The following is a 16,616-nucleotide window of genomic DNA, read 5'->3' on the forward strand; positions in this document are numbered from 1 at the left end:
AGCCCAAAACTGGGGCAAGTTTGGAGCTGCCCCATTCCAGGGAGAGCTTTATACCAGTGTAAATGTAAATAATTATATGGAAGCAAATTAAGTTAAACTCATGTGAAATCAGTATAACTGAGGGAAGGATCAAGTCAATTTAATCTAAAGAGGCACAGTTACTTCTGGTGCTTCCCAGCATAAAGTGGAATATCTATGCAGGGCCACTGTGTAGTCCTTGTTTTTGATTGGTGCTCCCTCTTTGTCTTTCTAAGAAGGTTATAACTGCCAGCTGTTATCAAAGTATTTGAGCATATATGAAATAAAATATAAGTGAGGCACTATAGCCTTGTGGACAGTGCATTGAACTGTGACTGGGGTTCTAGTCACCCCTCTGCTAATAGATTTCTGGGTATATTTGGGCAATTCCATTTCCTTTCTCTGTTCCTCAGTTTTCCCATCTGTAAAAATGGGATAGCAGTAATGCTCATCTTTGTGAAACACTGAGCCCCACAACTGAAAAGAGCTAGATATGATTTTACCTTGCATCTCCTGGAAGAACAGGTTGTACCCCACTGAGTGCTAGTAGGGTACAGTCCCTGTGTTCAGGGAGACACAGAGATTAAAAGAGGTATGAAAGAAGTTTATTTGTACCATCTCCTTTCTCAATGCAAGAAATAGGCACCATATGGCCACTAATATGTTTCCTGTGGTTTGTGACTATTTCGAATGTTTCCTTCTGAGTAAATTTTATCATCTATAAGATTTGTGGTGCTGTCATCTTATCCAGTGTGCTAACTTCTCTACAACAGATGAGATATGTGAGGCATGATTTCCCTTTTATAGAATACAGTCAATCTTTCTGAGTATTTTATAGCCATAAGTATATAGAGATGTAGATACATCTTATGCAAAAATCTTTTTGTGCCTGTAGATAACTAATTTAATTAGAATCTTGGCAAATTGCCTATTGTGGAGCATGGGGTGCCTGGTTTAAAGTGCCTAATTCAGGGTTTTGTGAGAAATTTTCATGTACTCAGTTTATTGGCTGACTAACTAGTTTTATTGCTTGATTTATTCTGTGAAAAGCACATGTGAATAAGAAAACAGAGTGCTCGTCTCAACTCTAACTCAACTGTTATTTTATTTCTGTTACCCTGTGAGATCTTCATTTTGTTAGTAAAAGTATATGACATTATTTAAAACAATCACTGTGGGGTGGTTTTCATCCATTATACACTATACTGAGCAATATCTTATAATTCATGACTATGAACAGTGAAAATCCACAGGGATTTGCACCCCCACAGATGTGCCAAAATCTCTGTTGCTTTTATTTATAATGAACCACATTCCACACTCAGTTAAACTGGTATAGTGCCATAGATTTCAGCTGGCTTGCTCCACTGTAGTTGAGTAGAGACTTTTTTGGTGTGATATTTGTAAGGACTTTTCTATTGGGTTTCAGTTCTGGTTAGCCCTACAATTAGTACATTTGTAAAACACTGAAGTACAGCCATCTAAAACACATTTATTAACATAAGAAGAGTGAAAGAAAAACAAATTCCAAATATAACATGATTAAATGTAATAATAAAATAATTAATAATAATACATGTTCAGGAGCAAACATTGGAAAACCAGTGCTTGTTTTCTTTTGACCTGCAGAGTTCTGAAAAGCAGCTGTACCCCATTTTTAGCTAGCTTTTTTGAGCAACAATTGTGTATTACCAAATGTATCATTTGGTCCTAATCTTGGTTGTAGCCCTTACTCGCTACCTTAATACAAATATTAAATTAAAACAATGCTACTAATAAATTGTCTCTCTTATAACTGTATTTGAAAGTGTATTTATGGAAAAAGTACACTAGGAAACAACTGAAATAATGTGACCAGCCAATCTACATTACTAGCTGTGTTCACTGAACTGAAACTAGACATCTTTAGTGTGTTATATTTTTCCAAAACAAATACCAGGACCAGATGTCTTGGCTTTTTTTTTTTTTAAACTATCTTTGTCTGAATGTACCCATGTCTCTCAAGAGTAGTTTCTGGTTTACTCCTCTTCTGGTATTGTCACAGCCTATTTTCCTACACGCTCTATCAAAGCAGCAGTATGTCTACTTGTACCCTGACAGCTCTCTTCACTACTAAATGGACTCAACACTGTATTTAGTGAAATGCTGAGATTCCATTAGTGCTTTGGATCCTAGCTCCTTGCCTAACTACTTCATATGTCTCCCCTTGTGAAGTTGACATATTGACTTACAGTATCTAAACCTAATATTCATTTATGCCAAATGCCATATTGCTTCAGTGAAAAGGGATAAAAATCTGTGGAAAGCTACCAGATGAAAAGATCACCCAAATGCAGATGGTTGTATAATGCTTAAACCAATATCTCTTTAAGTCAAATTATTTCCATGCATTGTCACAAATATGTATATTCACAGAGAAAGGATCTCACAGCTCCCCATCATTTATTGGCATTTTCTCCAAATAGTTGTAGAAAGAGAAATTGGTGAAAATGGCAGTACATTATGTGGAATTTTGCTATTGGAACTGAGAAAAGCTATTTCAGAGGATCTGCTGCATTCACAGGGACTGAAATGCAATCCCTTACTTTTATCGGTTGTTAAACATGGGTGGAAAATGTCTCATCACACCTTGTTTTGGGAAGTGTTTTAACACTCACATGTGATGTTTTCTACACTCACACACAGATCCTCCAAAACTAAGGCTTACAATGGCAAGTATACATCTTATATTAGTCACAGCACCACAAGCAGATAGATCATAGCTTCAGCAAAGGGAGCTCAATGATAGCCATAAGAACAGATGCATGAATGAAGTAGAACTTCATCTCCAGTTGGCAGTATAAACTCTCAGAAGGTTTGATTTTGGTAAACTGCTAAAACTAGCATACAAATGTTTTCCAAAATATTTCAACCTCTTTGGTGTGCAAGATTGGGTTCAGAAATTGGGTTTCATTAGTCTTTCTCCTCAACAGTGAATTTTCCCTCACATGCCACATTTTCAGAGTAACACTATAGTACTTACCTCATCCAGAAACCCCACATGATTAAAGGGTCCTTACATTATGTGAAGGGATAAATATTATTTCCTTATTTACTTTCTCATCATCATTTATGATTTTATGGACCTCGAGCATATCCTACCTCTTTCCCAAACAGAATGCTCTCAGTTTTTTAAATTTCTTCTCATATGTTTCATACACCAAATAATTTGTGTTGAATTTTCCTCTCTGTACCTTTTCCATTTCAAAATATATTTTTTGAAATTTGGTTACCTAAGCTACATGCACTAAACCTGGGTGTACCATAGATTTATACAGTGGTATTATGATATTTACTTTCTCATTATCTACCTCTTTCCTAATGGTTCCTAACATAGTTAGCTTTTTTATTGCAGCTGCACACTGAGTGGATGTGTTCAAAGAACTTCCAAAATGACTCCAAGATCTCTCTTGTGTAGTAACATATCATTTAGACCCCATAAGTCTGTAAGAATAGACTGAATACATTTTCCAAAATGCAGCACTTTACATTTTATCACACTGAACTTCATCAGCCAATTTGTTGCCCAGTCACCTAGATTTGTGAGATCCATTTTGTAGTTCTTTGAGGTCTGTTTTGGATTTAACTATGTTGAGTTAGTTTGTGTTGTCTGCAAGCTTTCCCACTTCACTGTGGCCCTCCTTTTTCTAGATTATTTATGAATATGTTGACCAGCATGGCAGTTCATAACTTCATGATGCTTAATGCTAAAGATGATCATCTAGGGTATGTCTAGACTACATGCCTCTGCCAACATAGGCATGTAAAATAGGCTACACGACATAGTCAATGAAGCGGGGATTTAAATAGCCCCAGCTTCAATAAAACAAAAATGGCCACCACGCTGTGCCGGCTCAGCTGATTGTCAGCACAGCGCGTAAACCTCGTTCCATGAGGCATGTCGGCAAAGGCATGTAGTCTAGACATACCCCTAGTCTGACCTACTGTATAGCATAGGCCATTACATTTCACAGGAGAGTCTGAGGTGCCATAAATGCCTGAGGTCCCAGCAATGGCAGGAAATTGTAGATGAGACATGTCCACACAATTTTAACTGGAGATCCATGCCACCTGCTGCAAAAGAAGGAGAAAATAATACCTAAGGTCTCTTTCAAACTGATCGGGGGCACATTTTTTTCCAAATACGTATCTACTATTTAGTAGATACCAAAGAGTTAAAGACACACCAGCAGAAGCTTCCAAGATTTATCAGTACCAACTTCAGAGTACTAGCCTTCCCAAACTAGAATCCCATATCCAGCTGTGACTGGTATATGATGCTACAGAGGGAAGCAAAAATGAAACCAACCAACCAACAAGAACAAAAAGCAGATTGCAATTTTACATGGGGGTAAACTTCTTCCTGCAGCTGACTGTCTGAAGCATGAGATTACAGTCATTATCATAAAACAGAGCTTCAGGCGCTATAAGTTTGATGGGGGAAATGCAGGCAGTCCTGCTCACTCATTAAAGAAGGGTATGAACAGAGACATTCATAGATTTAGATTACAAAGCTAACTGGAAAAATAACCATCCAAGCCCTATCCACCCCTTCACTCATCTAACCATATAAAGACCACGGAACCACTCCCAGAAACTGGATTATAGTTTATTTTACAAAGATTTCTAACCTAGTTATAAAGACACTAAGTGATACCTGCCTATTCCAATGTGTAATCATTATTACTTCCAGCCTTTGGATCTGTTATGCTTTTGGCAGAACTTGGGAAAAGCCTGTTGCTATTAGCTAAATTTGCCATGTGTAAGGCCCTGACACAGTGATCAAATCACTCTCAACACTTTCTTCGGTAAGGTGAATAAATTAATCCCGATTTTAAGACTGAGATGCTAACACTTGATTTTCAGCTCCTAAGTAATTTTTGTGGCCCTTTGAATGCCTTCCAATATTTGAAGTGTGGACACCAGAGTTCTAATGGCAATCTTAACAATCCTGTTGACAGAGGCAAAATCACTTTCCTACTTCCACTTGATGTTCCTCCTTTTGTATGTCTAAGTATCACATTAGCAGCTTTTGCTGTATCTTTGTTGCTTATATGCTCTCCACATCCCTAGCCCTAGTAGTATTCAAAAGAGATGAAATAATAATCCTGGAAGTAGCACATTCAGCCATGTGATCTCTTGGGTAATATGCACAAGTAGCAACACAATCTAGTCTTCCCCATTGAATTCCCCACTTTTTACAAACAAATAATATCTTTTGCTTGTGCAGTTTCACTGGCAGCTCAGGGCTCCTATGTGTGTTACTTCTCTTGTATACAGTGGCATAATTCAACTTTTATTGTTATTCATCATTTCCTTCTCTAAACAGCATATGTGGTTCAGTTCGATATGCATAGAAGTGGATGAAGTTACAAAGTGTTATACACCATGGGAGAAAATGTCCACCATAAAATTGCTCTGTAGGCTACTTTATTTGCAATATTTCTCCTTAGGAACAGAGTGAACCAAGATACTGATGCAGCAGGGGGTAGGGAAGCATATTTTTCATATTTTCAATTTTTATTTCAATGGTTCAAGTGGCTCTTTAGATTGCTAAGGTATGAAATATCAATTGCATAAAGCCTTTAAAATAAGTGAGAGTAATTAGAAACTAAGCACATTGTTATTTGTAAATGAAAATAAACATAAAGCCCTCTCCACAGAGGCCATTATAAACAAGACATAATCATCAACTGTATTTCATAGCAATAGCTTATTTTATTTTCATTTAGGATTGCTTGAAATAATAAACATAATCCAGTTAATTTAAATTGGTAAAATGCTGCAAACTTACCAACATAGTATATTTGGAGTCATGAACAAATATTGAGAATATACAAAAGGGCGGGGGCTGGTATAATTTTTCATCTTCATATATCATGTATTTTCTTAAATTTAATTTTTTCTAGTTGATGGATGAGCAGGAAGAAGCAAATAATCCTGAGAGAGAATGTTTTTCAATACTTTTACTGTACATCCCATATGCCTGTTATTGTGTGGCTTTCTTTGGAAGAGGGGAGGGCTAAAGATCATACATAACAGTACAAAACAGAAAGGAAAAAAAACAAAGGAAACCCACAACAGGATAATGAAACAGACTAATAAAAGCTAAGGAGATGGGAAAACTCAATAGAGGAAAACTATTTCAAGAAAAAAATTGAAATCATTAAAGGAGGTAAAATAGCCAGCATCAGCAAAAAAAAAAAAAAAAACACAAAACATACAGCAAGGGTGTAAACATAATATTAGTTTTACTTCCTAAATAAATTTAACAGTCCATGATATCTAGCAGAAATAGAGTTGATAAATAGAAATAGATATCACACAACTGGGATGAAACTGCAGCTGATTGTATATTTTCAGGAACAAACATTATAAACAAAAGACACACTCAGATCTATCAGTCTCCATTAAAATGCAGACAACTACCTACAGTTACTAACACAGTGAGAATGCCGTGATTACTGGTAGTGGACTTTCCACTACTAGCTGACCACAGGTTGAGTTCCATCACTGGAAGTGATCATAGCCTTTTTCTGTTATTTTTCAGATAAGAATTTGCCAAGTAGCGTCTTTATTTAATTTCAGAATTAACTTGAGTACTATTTCCATTGGTGCCATCTGTGCTGAAAAATACAGTGCGTCTGGTCAAAAAATCTGTTATTGTTAAGGCTACTAAGGAATTTCTGCCATAGTAAATATTCATGCTTTTATAAAGATTTAGATCATCCTCTATGCTAACCTTTATTTTCACGACATTTTTATCATCATATACCATATTACAACCAATATCTGCCAGTCACCATCCTTTCAAAGTAAATTACTCCTGTCTCTCACAGCTCTGAACGTTGTAATCATCCTTGAGTGGTAGGTACTAGGGATGTTAAAGACTAGTCAGCTATCTATCCGATGAGCACTTGCTTATCAGATAGTCTGACTTCCCCCGCCCCTTGCTGCCTCTATTAGATGGAGGTAGCAAAGTGGGGAGGGGGAGTAAAGGGGCTACTTGAAAGTGGCAGTTCCTCACAGCTGACCTGGGGATCTGGGGAAATGCCAAACGGAGTCCGGGATCAGCTGGGGAGTGCCCAGCTGACCCCAGACTCCGTGCGGCATGCAGCATAGCATGGAGCCATGCAGCACTTCTCTGGAACCTGGGGTCAGCTGGGGACTCTGAGTCCACCATTGAGCCTGGGCTCCATGGCTTTGAAATGCACAAGAGCCTCCACTCTCGATTCTTGTACATTTCAAAGCAGGCACCCACACGCAGTCCGGAGTCCGCTGGTCCCTTGCTGTACATGGAGTTCTGTAGTCCTCCTCTGAAATGTACATGAGTGTGAGGGGGGATCACTCACCACCATAGCGAGGGTCCCGTTGTCTGTCCCCAGAATCAGTCCATTCCGCCCGACCGGGCCTCCGCTCACGTGGCGTTTCCCCTCCGGAAACCTCCGGTCACGTCGTTCTCTTTGCCACATTGCCCTCCGGCAGTGCCCAAGTCACTCGCTCTGAGCCCCCCTTCCGGGGGTTGGTGTCACTCCAGCAGGCCTTGCCGCAGGCCTAGCAGGCTGGCCGGTTGGCTGTCCGAGCGCCCTGGCCCAGCCTGACTCTCTAGCCCTGCCCTAGCTCCAGGGAGCATCCTGCTCCCTCGGCAGCCAGGCTCACACTGCCTTTGCTGAAGCAGCCCTTCCCTTTTATGGCTCCCAGCTGGGCCTTACTCCCCGGGCCTGCTCCAGGCTGGGGTTTGGCTCTTAAAGGGCCAGTACAGGGCAGCTGCCCTGTTACAAAGAGCCCTAGTGGGAGCTCTTGTTCATTTTAAAGGATTAATGCGGATGTGCCTATCGACTACTTGAGTAGTCGATGGAAATTCCATTGACTAGTTGACTAGTCAATTAACATCATTTTAACATCCCTAGTAGGTACAAGAGGCAAGACTGGGATGAGAAAGGGGCAATGCCTTCCCTGGGTATTAATTCTCAACCTGTCCCCTCTTCCTATTGCTATTCTGACCATTCTGAAGGTTCCCATAGCAGACTGTTGCTACTTGCAGATTAGTGACTCTTCCCTGGGTGGATCTTTTAACTTAAAAGTGAAAAGCCTTCCAGTTTGCCACACCTATTAGCATAATATTGAACTTGTCAAAGAGCCATTAAGTGGTAAGGAAACCATTTAACCGACATGTGCCAAACCTGAATTTATTGACAAAAACAGTTGTGCATTACTGTGTCAACAGGACCTTAGTTTAAAATTTTCTTTAAATATTTCATTAGTTTTTGGCTGATTTATAAGAGAACCCTTTAGCAACAAAATCCTTTGTTTTACCTAACATTTTTTTAAACATATTTTAATATAAATATATAGTGGAAATTTAATTTAGCATGTATTGTTATGAAAAATCACAAAAGAAATTAGTGTTCCCTTTTTCTAAAACTCAGTAAACCTCTCTAAGTCTCTGTCTACACTGTAATGCTATTTTGGGATACTGGAGGTATCCCAAAATAGCTATTCCGCGTCTTTTGAGCGCACATTATTTCAAAATATAACCAGCTCACTATTCTGATGTCTCTGTAAACCTCATTCCATGAGGCGCAAGGGACTTTTCAGAATAGCAATTTATTTTGAAATAAGTGCTGTGTAGACAGCGCCGAATTTCAAAATATGCTATATCAAAATTGACTCAAAATAAGCTACACAATTTGAGTAGCTTATTTCAAGCTATTGGTGCAATGTAGGTGCACCCTAACTGATTAATTTAAAATAATGTCTTTTTTCAGTGAGTTTAAATATGTAGTAACCTAGAATGATTACTTTATGAAGGCTTAAAGGTATATTTAAAATATAAACTCATCTTAGAAATACTAATGAAGAAAATGTAAAACAGGGAAAGGCTGCATCATATATTTCATAATATTTAATGTATTCAGCAGGATGTAATGTATTCAACGGACTTGCCCTTACTACAAAGTTTATGCAAATAGATGTCTGACAAACTTCAAGGTAAATAAAAAAAAAACCTGTGACTGACATTTGTTATTCCCTAATGTAGTGCTTTTAATTCAGTATCTTCTGTATATGTCCAAACTTCAAAATATGGCATGCAGTGGAAAACATGCTCCATTTTCTTTAGAAAAACATTTTAGACATTTCTGTTCAAGGATTTGGCTGGAATGAGTGAGCGGAGGAAAGAAGGAAACAATGGAGGGGGTGGAGCCTGGGCCATGTAGGGGTGGAGTTTGGGTCAGAGGCCGGGGAGCTTACCTCCCCAAGGAGCAGCTTCACTCATCACCCCTAACCCTCATTCTCTAGTCCAGTGATTAGGATACTTTCCTGGACTGTAAGAGATGCTAGTTCAAATCCCTCAGTTGCCCATTCAGCAGCAGTTTGCACGGATATTTCCTCCTTCCTAGCTAAGTGTCCTTGAAGGTGGGCTATCCTTGTCCAAACTCTATCTCTTTCTGGGATAGCTGTGTGAAGACTAGCAGTCTGGGTGAGTGCTTATCTTGGGTTTCAAATTCTTCCTTTATGCTTTCTGGGAAGGGATTTGGACCTTGTTCTCTTACGTCTCAGGTGAATGCTCTAAGTGTGGGCTAGGATCTAGTCTGACCTGGGAGCCTCCCTTTCTCTTGTTTGCTGATGCTGCTCCACTTTAAGTACATATTCATAGGGCAAAGCTCTAACAAACATCCTTAAGTAGCTTACTGGTTGGAAGGTTGGCGTTCACATCCCTTCTTGCTTGTTTATCTCATATCTTTCAAGCGACTGGCCTAAGAGCCGGGCTAGGAGGTATGCCAATGTGCTGGCTCCCTCAATGTTTCCTTTTGAGGATGGGCCACTGTTAATAAATAATTAAATAGCCATTGAACCACAAGCTCCTCCTTCCCATGCAAGACTCTTCCTGTAGTCCAGGGGTTTGGGTGTTCACTCTTGGAACAGTGCATATGCTCGTTCAAATCTCCTTTATACTCTCTGAGAAGGGATTTGAACATTGATTTCTTAAGGCACATCTACATATCAGGGCAAAAGTTGAATTAAGATATGCAGCTTCAGCTACATCAATTGTGTAGCTGGACTCAAAATAGCTCAATTTGGCTTTTTGGCGCTGTTTGCACAGCAGAACGTCAAAGGAAGAACACTCTTCCTTTGATTTCCCTTACTTCTCATGAAATGGAGGTCACAGGAGTTGGAGTAAGAAGTCCTCCATCTCAACATTATTTCAAAATAATGGCTTGCAGTGCAGATGCGCATTTTGTTGTTTCGAAATAACGTCAGTTATTCGAAATAATGCTGCAGTGGTGATGTACCCTTCTTCCCAAGCGAATGGTTTACATGCTGGTGATGGGATGTAGGGCTCCTTCATTCTCTTCTGTTCACAGCTGGCCACGTTCAAGAAATATGAAATGAGAAGTGATCCAATTCACCATTGTGACTGCCTCTGTAGTCATGTGCTTTAGATATGTACCCTACAGGCCAGGAGGTACTGGTTCACATCCCCTTTTGGTTTGTTTAAGAACAAGAGGGGCTGCAAATGGCCTTTTGAACAGCTACAAGGGCTCTTGGGTGTGTGAGAGAAGCTGTTCTTAAACAAACCAAAAGGGGATGTGAACCAGTACCTCCTGGCCTGTAGGGTACATATCTAAAGCACATGACTACAGAGGCAGTCACAATGGTGAATTGGATCACTTCTCATTTCATATTTCTTGAACGTGGCCAGCTGTGAACAGAAGAGGATGAAGGAGCCCCACATCCCACCACCAGCATGTTCACACTTAAAAATGAGTGATAGTGTGAACCATAACCTTCAGGTGTTCCACTTTAACTATATATCAACTAGGGCATAAAAACCTTTCAAACACTCCTGTGGTGCCAGGGTGAGGGAGCTCACTTTGGAGTGAGTACTCCTGGAGCAAATCTTTGTTCTCCCAGGTAGGAGAGTCTTGGGTGTGTGAGAGAAGAGCCCTTGTAGCTGTTCAAAAGGCCATTTGCAGCCTCTCTTGTTCTTTTTTTAAAAGAGGAATTGCTGCTGGACAGTAAAACCCCTCACTCACTCTTGTCCACAATGATCAGGATACAGATCCCGGCTATAGCAGACTCCAGGGCACTGCCCTGCTCTTTTGAGGGGTCAGGATTTGGGATCTGGGATCTCCCACCTCCTGGGGAGAATCACTGATGAGCAATCCCTTTCCAGATCCTCTCCCCAAGCATCCCTAACAGCATCCTCTTGCTGATGCTCCCCAGGCCTAGGCTGTGGAGGTGGAGGGGGTGCCTGGACAGGCCAGCCTTGGCGTCGTTCCTTGGCCATCCCAAGAGGGGTGAGGAGTAGGCTGTGCAGATATGCCAGGTCTGGGGGGGGAGGGGAGAGGGTTGCACTGCCTGGCCCCCGGTGGTGCTCCAGGTGCCAGGGGAGCCATAGTGGTGGGTTGGTGCAGTTTTCCCCACATCCTGCATTGGGGTTGAGGGCCAGAGGGAAAGGGAGCCACTTGCCTGGGCCAGTGGCCTGCAAGATAGTGAGCCGTCCCCAGCTGGCCACTTCCTTCCTGCAGCTGCCCCCAGTCGTCACTATGCAGTACAACTGTCCCCTGTGCTTGCTGACCCCTATTCCCTGTGGTGACTGTGCAGTTTTGTCACTCCTATTAGCCTTCTCCCATTCCATGTTATAGAAAACAATCAAATTCCAAGCACATTCCATTTTCCTTCCACAACCAAACCTTGGCCTTATTGTAAGTTAGGATGAGAGGAAGCTGCATACCAAATACAGTGATTCTAGCTGTTACTGTTTAGGAGGAGTTGAACCAACAGAGAGACAGACAGCTCTAAAACATATATTAGATACATTATTGATAGAATAGCATAAGTGGACAGTATAGTAGGCAGGGGAGGCTGAGCATCCCCAAACTGACTATTGTGGCCTTTCCTCTAGGCCAATGTGCTTTCTACAGAGAATCAGGACTGGATGCAGTACTCACACACTACTCTGGGGGCTGGAGCCATGGGGCCTGGCTGTAGCAGTCACTCCCACTGGAAGCTGCAGTACACCAGGGTTGGAACCTTGTCTTCCTTTTCTCCAGTGCTAGGGTTGTGAGCCACAGTGGGCATTTTTTGGCCTACTGCAGAAGTAAAAGCAGTAGAAGAGAAGGGCACAAGGGGAAGGGCCAGAGGTTAACCTCCATGGGCAGGCAACTCACAGGCTGATCATGATCTATATGTCTATATGTATACAACCTAACAGTGTGAATTCTTTGGTATCTCAAATTTATAAATATATATATGCATAATCATCTTTATTCATTTTAATGTGCATATTCCCCCATTAGTTTCTCTAAGGCTCTAAATTAGTTTAATATATCTTAAGCTGCCATGGCAGAATATTACTTGACTTTCTTCCAAATTAAAGTGCTAAAATAAATGGACACACTAGTAATTTTAAATTGTTCTACCTTGAACATAGCAATTAAAAATAATTGCAGCATTTCCTGGGTTTTTTAAAGTTCTTTAGTCTGGAAGTGGCTGAGCCTGTGTCCTATTACAATGTGAAAATTACTCCAACTCATTGCATTGCTTTATTCTGAAATAAATACTTTAATTTGGAACATATCAGTTTTCTGGTGTATATGATAATACAACCAGAAGATAGAGGAGCTTCAAATGTTTATAAGCCCTTCATTTCAACTCCTTTAATTATTATTAGGATAATATTAAAGTTATATTTTATATTCCAAAACTCCCAGGCATGATTCTTGCAGTTTCTGGTCTTCATATCTACAGTTATGTATTAGATAGTTTAACTCTGGCAAAATGATGTGAGACTGTCAGTTGTTTCATTACCAAAGAACGAAGCTGCATGCTGATTATGTTGAACAAGTGTAATTTTATTGTAGTCCCCTTACTAAAGGGGCCTCAGTTTTATTCTGAAAAGACCCTGGGTGCTACAATCCAGACTACAATTCCCATGAGCCCTTGGGGAAAAAACAGGAAGGAAGGACTCTTGTGTGAGAGAGGACTGCTCTATCCATGTGCTTGAAGAAAGAGGCCTAGCAGTTGGGGACTCTGCCTTGGAGTTTGGAACCAGAGGGGGAGCCAGGCTGCTGCCAAGGACATTGACCCAGTGCAGGGGCTGTTGGAGTGCAGCTACTGGATGCCTGTTGGAACTGGGAGTTAGCAGGCTGCTTCCTATAGGCACAGCATGAGGCAGTAAGTTTTGGGCCTTGTTGGAAAAGTGCTGCCTGGGACAGAGCTGCTGTTTAGCCTGGACCAAATCCTCACTACAGCTGCAACATCAGCGCGCCCACGCAAGCAAGTGTCTGGGACTGAGTCTAGGGGAGTGCACACTCTGGGGTGGGGTCACTGTTGTCTAGCTATATAAGCTTCAGTTATTGATATGTGTTTGTTAATGCTATTCATTGCTAATCTGTTAATCCCTGTTTATTCAAGTTAAGTAAAGATTGTTTATTTTAAAGTGTTCTATTAAATGTAAATGATTTGTAGTTGTTCTGGAATTAGATCCAGATTTATGTTGGAATGAGTATATTCCTGGAGGCTCTCAAGGCACCAGTGTGTGTTCAAGGACAGCCAGGTGGAGGCACTGCCATTTTACATTCCTTGCCAGCAAGGGGGTGGATAGGGCTTTCCCCAGCTAGACACCATCACCACTGGGGTGCTCAAGATCTCTTTTGGGTTAAAACACCAGGTGCTCAGGCACACCTGTGAATGTGACCTGCTCCCCAGTAACCCGGGGAAAAAGGGGGTTACATTATTAAACCCTGTGCACAATTCTGTGCGTGTAGGGCTATGTCTAGACCACTGGCTTCTTTTTGGAAGAAGCTTTTTTCAGAAGAGATCTTCCGAAAAAACTGCTTCTGAAAGAGAGCATCCATATTGCAAAAGTGTATTGAAAATGTGATCTGCTTCTTTGAAAGAGAGCATACAGACTGAATGGACACTCTTTCTCATGTAAGGTGTGATTGCTATGGACAGAATGGCCACTGGGGCACCTGTGCTTTTTCATCTTTCCTTGTCTTCCGAAAGAAGAAAAGTTCTTTCTGAAAGAACTCCCTTTTCCCTGTCCACATAGACCTTTTTGTGAAAGAGTTCTTTCGCAAAAAGGCTTCTTCCTCATAGAATGAGGATTATGAATGCCAGAATAAACTCTGTTCTTTCGATTTTCTTGCCCACACATCAGCCACCAAATCAGAGGCTCATTTAACTGTACATCCACTAATCTGATCTATGCCATCAAATGCCAACAATGCCCCACTGCCTTGTATATTGGCCAAACTGGACAATCTCTACAGGAAAGAATTCATGGACACAAATCAGATATCCAAATCAGATACCCAAATGAGGCACGGCATTTGCCTCACTACGCCTCATTTGCATACTTAATGAGCAGCCATTTTTTCGCAAGGGGCTTTTATGCAAGAAGGAGCAGACTACACTTCTTGTGCAAAAACCCTCTCTTGTGCAAGAGCCGTTCTGCCTGAAAATAAGCGGCAGAATGGCTCTTGCGCAAGAGGGAGGTTTTGCACAAGAAGGATCACTGTAGACTGCTCCTTCTTGCACAAAAGCCCCTTGCAGAAAAATGGCAGCTCATTAAGTATGCAAATGAGGCACGGCGATATTGCCGTGCCTCATTTGCATATGTTCTTGTGCAAGAAAGCGCAAAGTAGACATAGCCCTAGAGTGCCCAGGATCCCTCCCCCCTTCATTCTCATAGCTTTTCCTCTGAAACATGGAGTCTCTTTTTCTATCCCTCTCCTGCCACCATATTCCTTCTGCTCTCTTCAAAATGACTGGTGAGAAACTCTTTCTTTTAAAACTTCCAGTCACTTTTGTTGGGTAACCCTATGGTTGACCTCATCAGGTAATCAAAGTCCCCCATCTGTCTGGTTACTAACCTTGGCAGAACCAGTTTTCTTAGTTTGGCCTCCTTCTTTAGCATATTTGTTGTATTCTAATTAGACGTATTCACATATTCATTCATCGAGTCCAGATTTGGCTAATTGCCACATACACACTAGTTCAGTGGCCACATGTGGCCCATTGCAGTTATATGTGTGGCCCACAAGGCATTTTGTTTACCATTGCCCATACACTAGGTTGCCAGATTCTACTGATTTTCTCCCCTGGAAGTTTTTTCCTACTGATATTACAAAAGTGATACACACATAAAGCAATGGCACATGAAATAGCACATGAGGTGTGTGCTGATTGCACACAACATTGTGAGAGCTATGTGCTCCCTCTGCATCCAATAAAGTATTGCTATGGTTTAATCGGCACACCCTGTAATTCTAGGTATGCAAGCATAGTTAGCAAAATCACTTTATCCTGAGCAACTGAGATGAAGGAGGGCCACTCACTAGCCTGGGTTGCCCCTCACTGCACTAGTCCATTGATTGCAACAAACATCTCTGAAAAGAAAGTAACCCATTTGAATTTAGGTAACAAGAAGCTCAAGAGTTAAAATGTAAACTGAGTCATACATAATATTTAATAAAATAATGCAGCGATCTCCAACATTCTCCATATTTATCTAGAAATCTATTAATTTAATTTCTATTGGGTTTCCATAAAGGATGTCAGTCGACAAATCCAGGTATGAGTGATGCTAAGCTCGTGCCTCCATTATTAGGAAGGAAACAACATGAACAAAGAAACACTGCACTCTACTTATGCTTCCTTGTAAATATTCTGCAGCAGAATGGACATGATCTAAAGTCCTTAGGGATCAGTGGAATCAGGTCCTAGGTCATTGCTGGAGAAAATACCAATTTATCTTCAATAGCAGTGTTCCAATATTTGTGATTTTTTTACATGAGAGACATGATTTTTCCAGAGGCTGTAGTTACATTTCACTGTCGCACAAGAAGTCTGTTTCAATGACATAAGAAGCAAAATCCCTCAAGTAAACCTGAGCCCTCTGACTGGTTCTCTGCCCCTCTTGCCCACCTTCTGATGCAGAATAATTAATTAGAGATGCTGTAGACAGAGCTTTCTCACACTCCCCTTGACAATCTAAAGCCATGCTCATGGTGGAGAGATCTATGGATCAGTGTAGGCATCTGCTCAATCCCCATGTCCCTTCCTGCATCACTTCACCAGGGACTGAGGGGGTGAAGAGCAACATCCCTGTGACAGGAAGGGGGGTAGCATTGACAACTGTGACTGAAGCTATTCTGGGAGATTTTTTTCCCCCAACATAACATCATGCAATTTTTTAAAATCTCCAGGATTGCTTTCAATAGTCATCTGGAATTTGATTCCATTTCCAAGAGACTCCAGACAAATCCTGGAGGGTTGGTAACCCTAGAAGTGGGAGGGTGGGCCCTGCTGCATAGCCTTAGGCTGTGGAGAGAAGAGGAACAGAGATGAATCTAGGGATGCTGAACTTATGGATGGTGAAGGCTGATTGGGGGCAGAATTAATTTCTGTGCAAAGGGTAAACTGAGGTGGGAGCAAAGATCCTTTAGGAGGAGTCAAAATTACCTTTTTCAATAAATTTAGGAGTGTGGGCAACATTTGTTGTCAGATATGCTTTGGGAATAGTGCTGGGGAGTTCAAACATCAAG

Source organism: Pelodiscus sinensis, chromosome 5 (assembly GCF_049634645.1).
Source record: "Pelodiscus sinensis isolate JC-2024 chromosome 5, ASM4963464v1, whole genome shotgun sequence".
NCBI classification, from domain to species: domain Eukaryota; kingdom Metazoa; phylum Chordata; order Testudines; family Trionychidae; genus Pelodiscus; species Pelodiscus sinensis.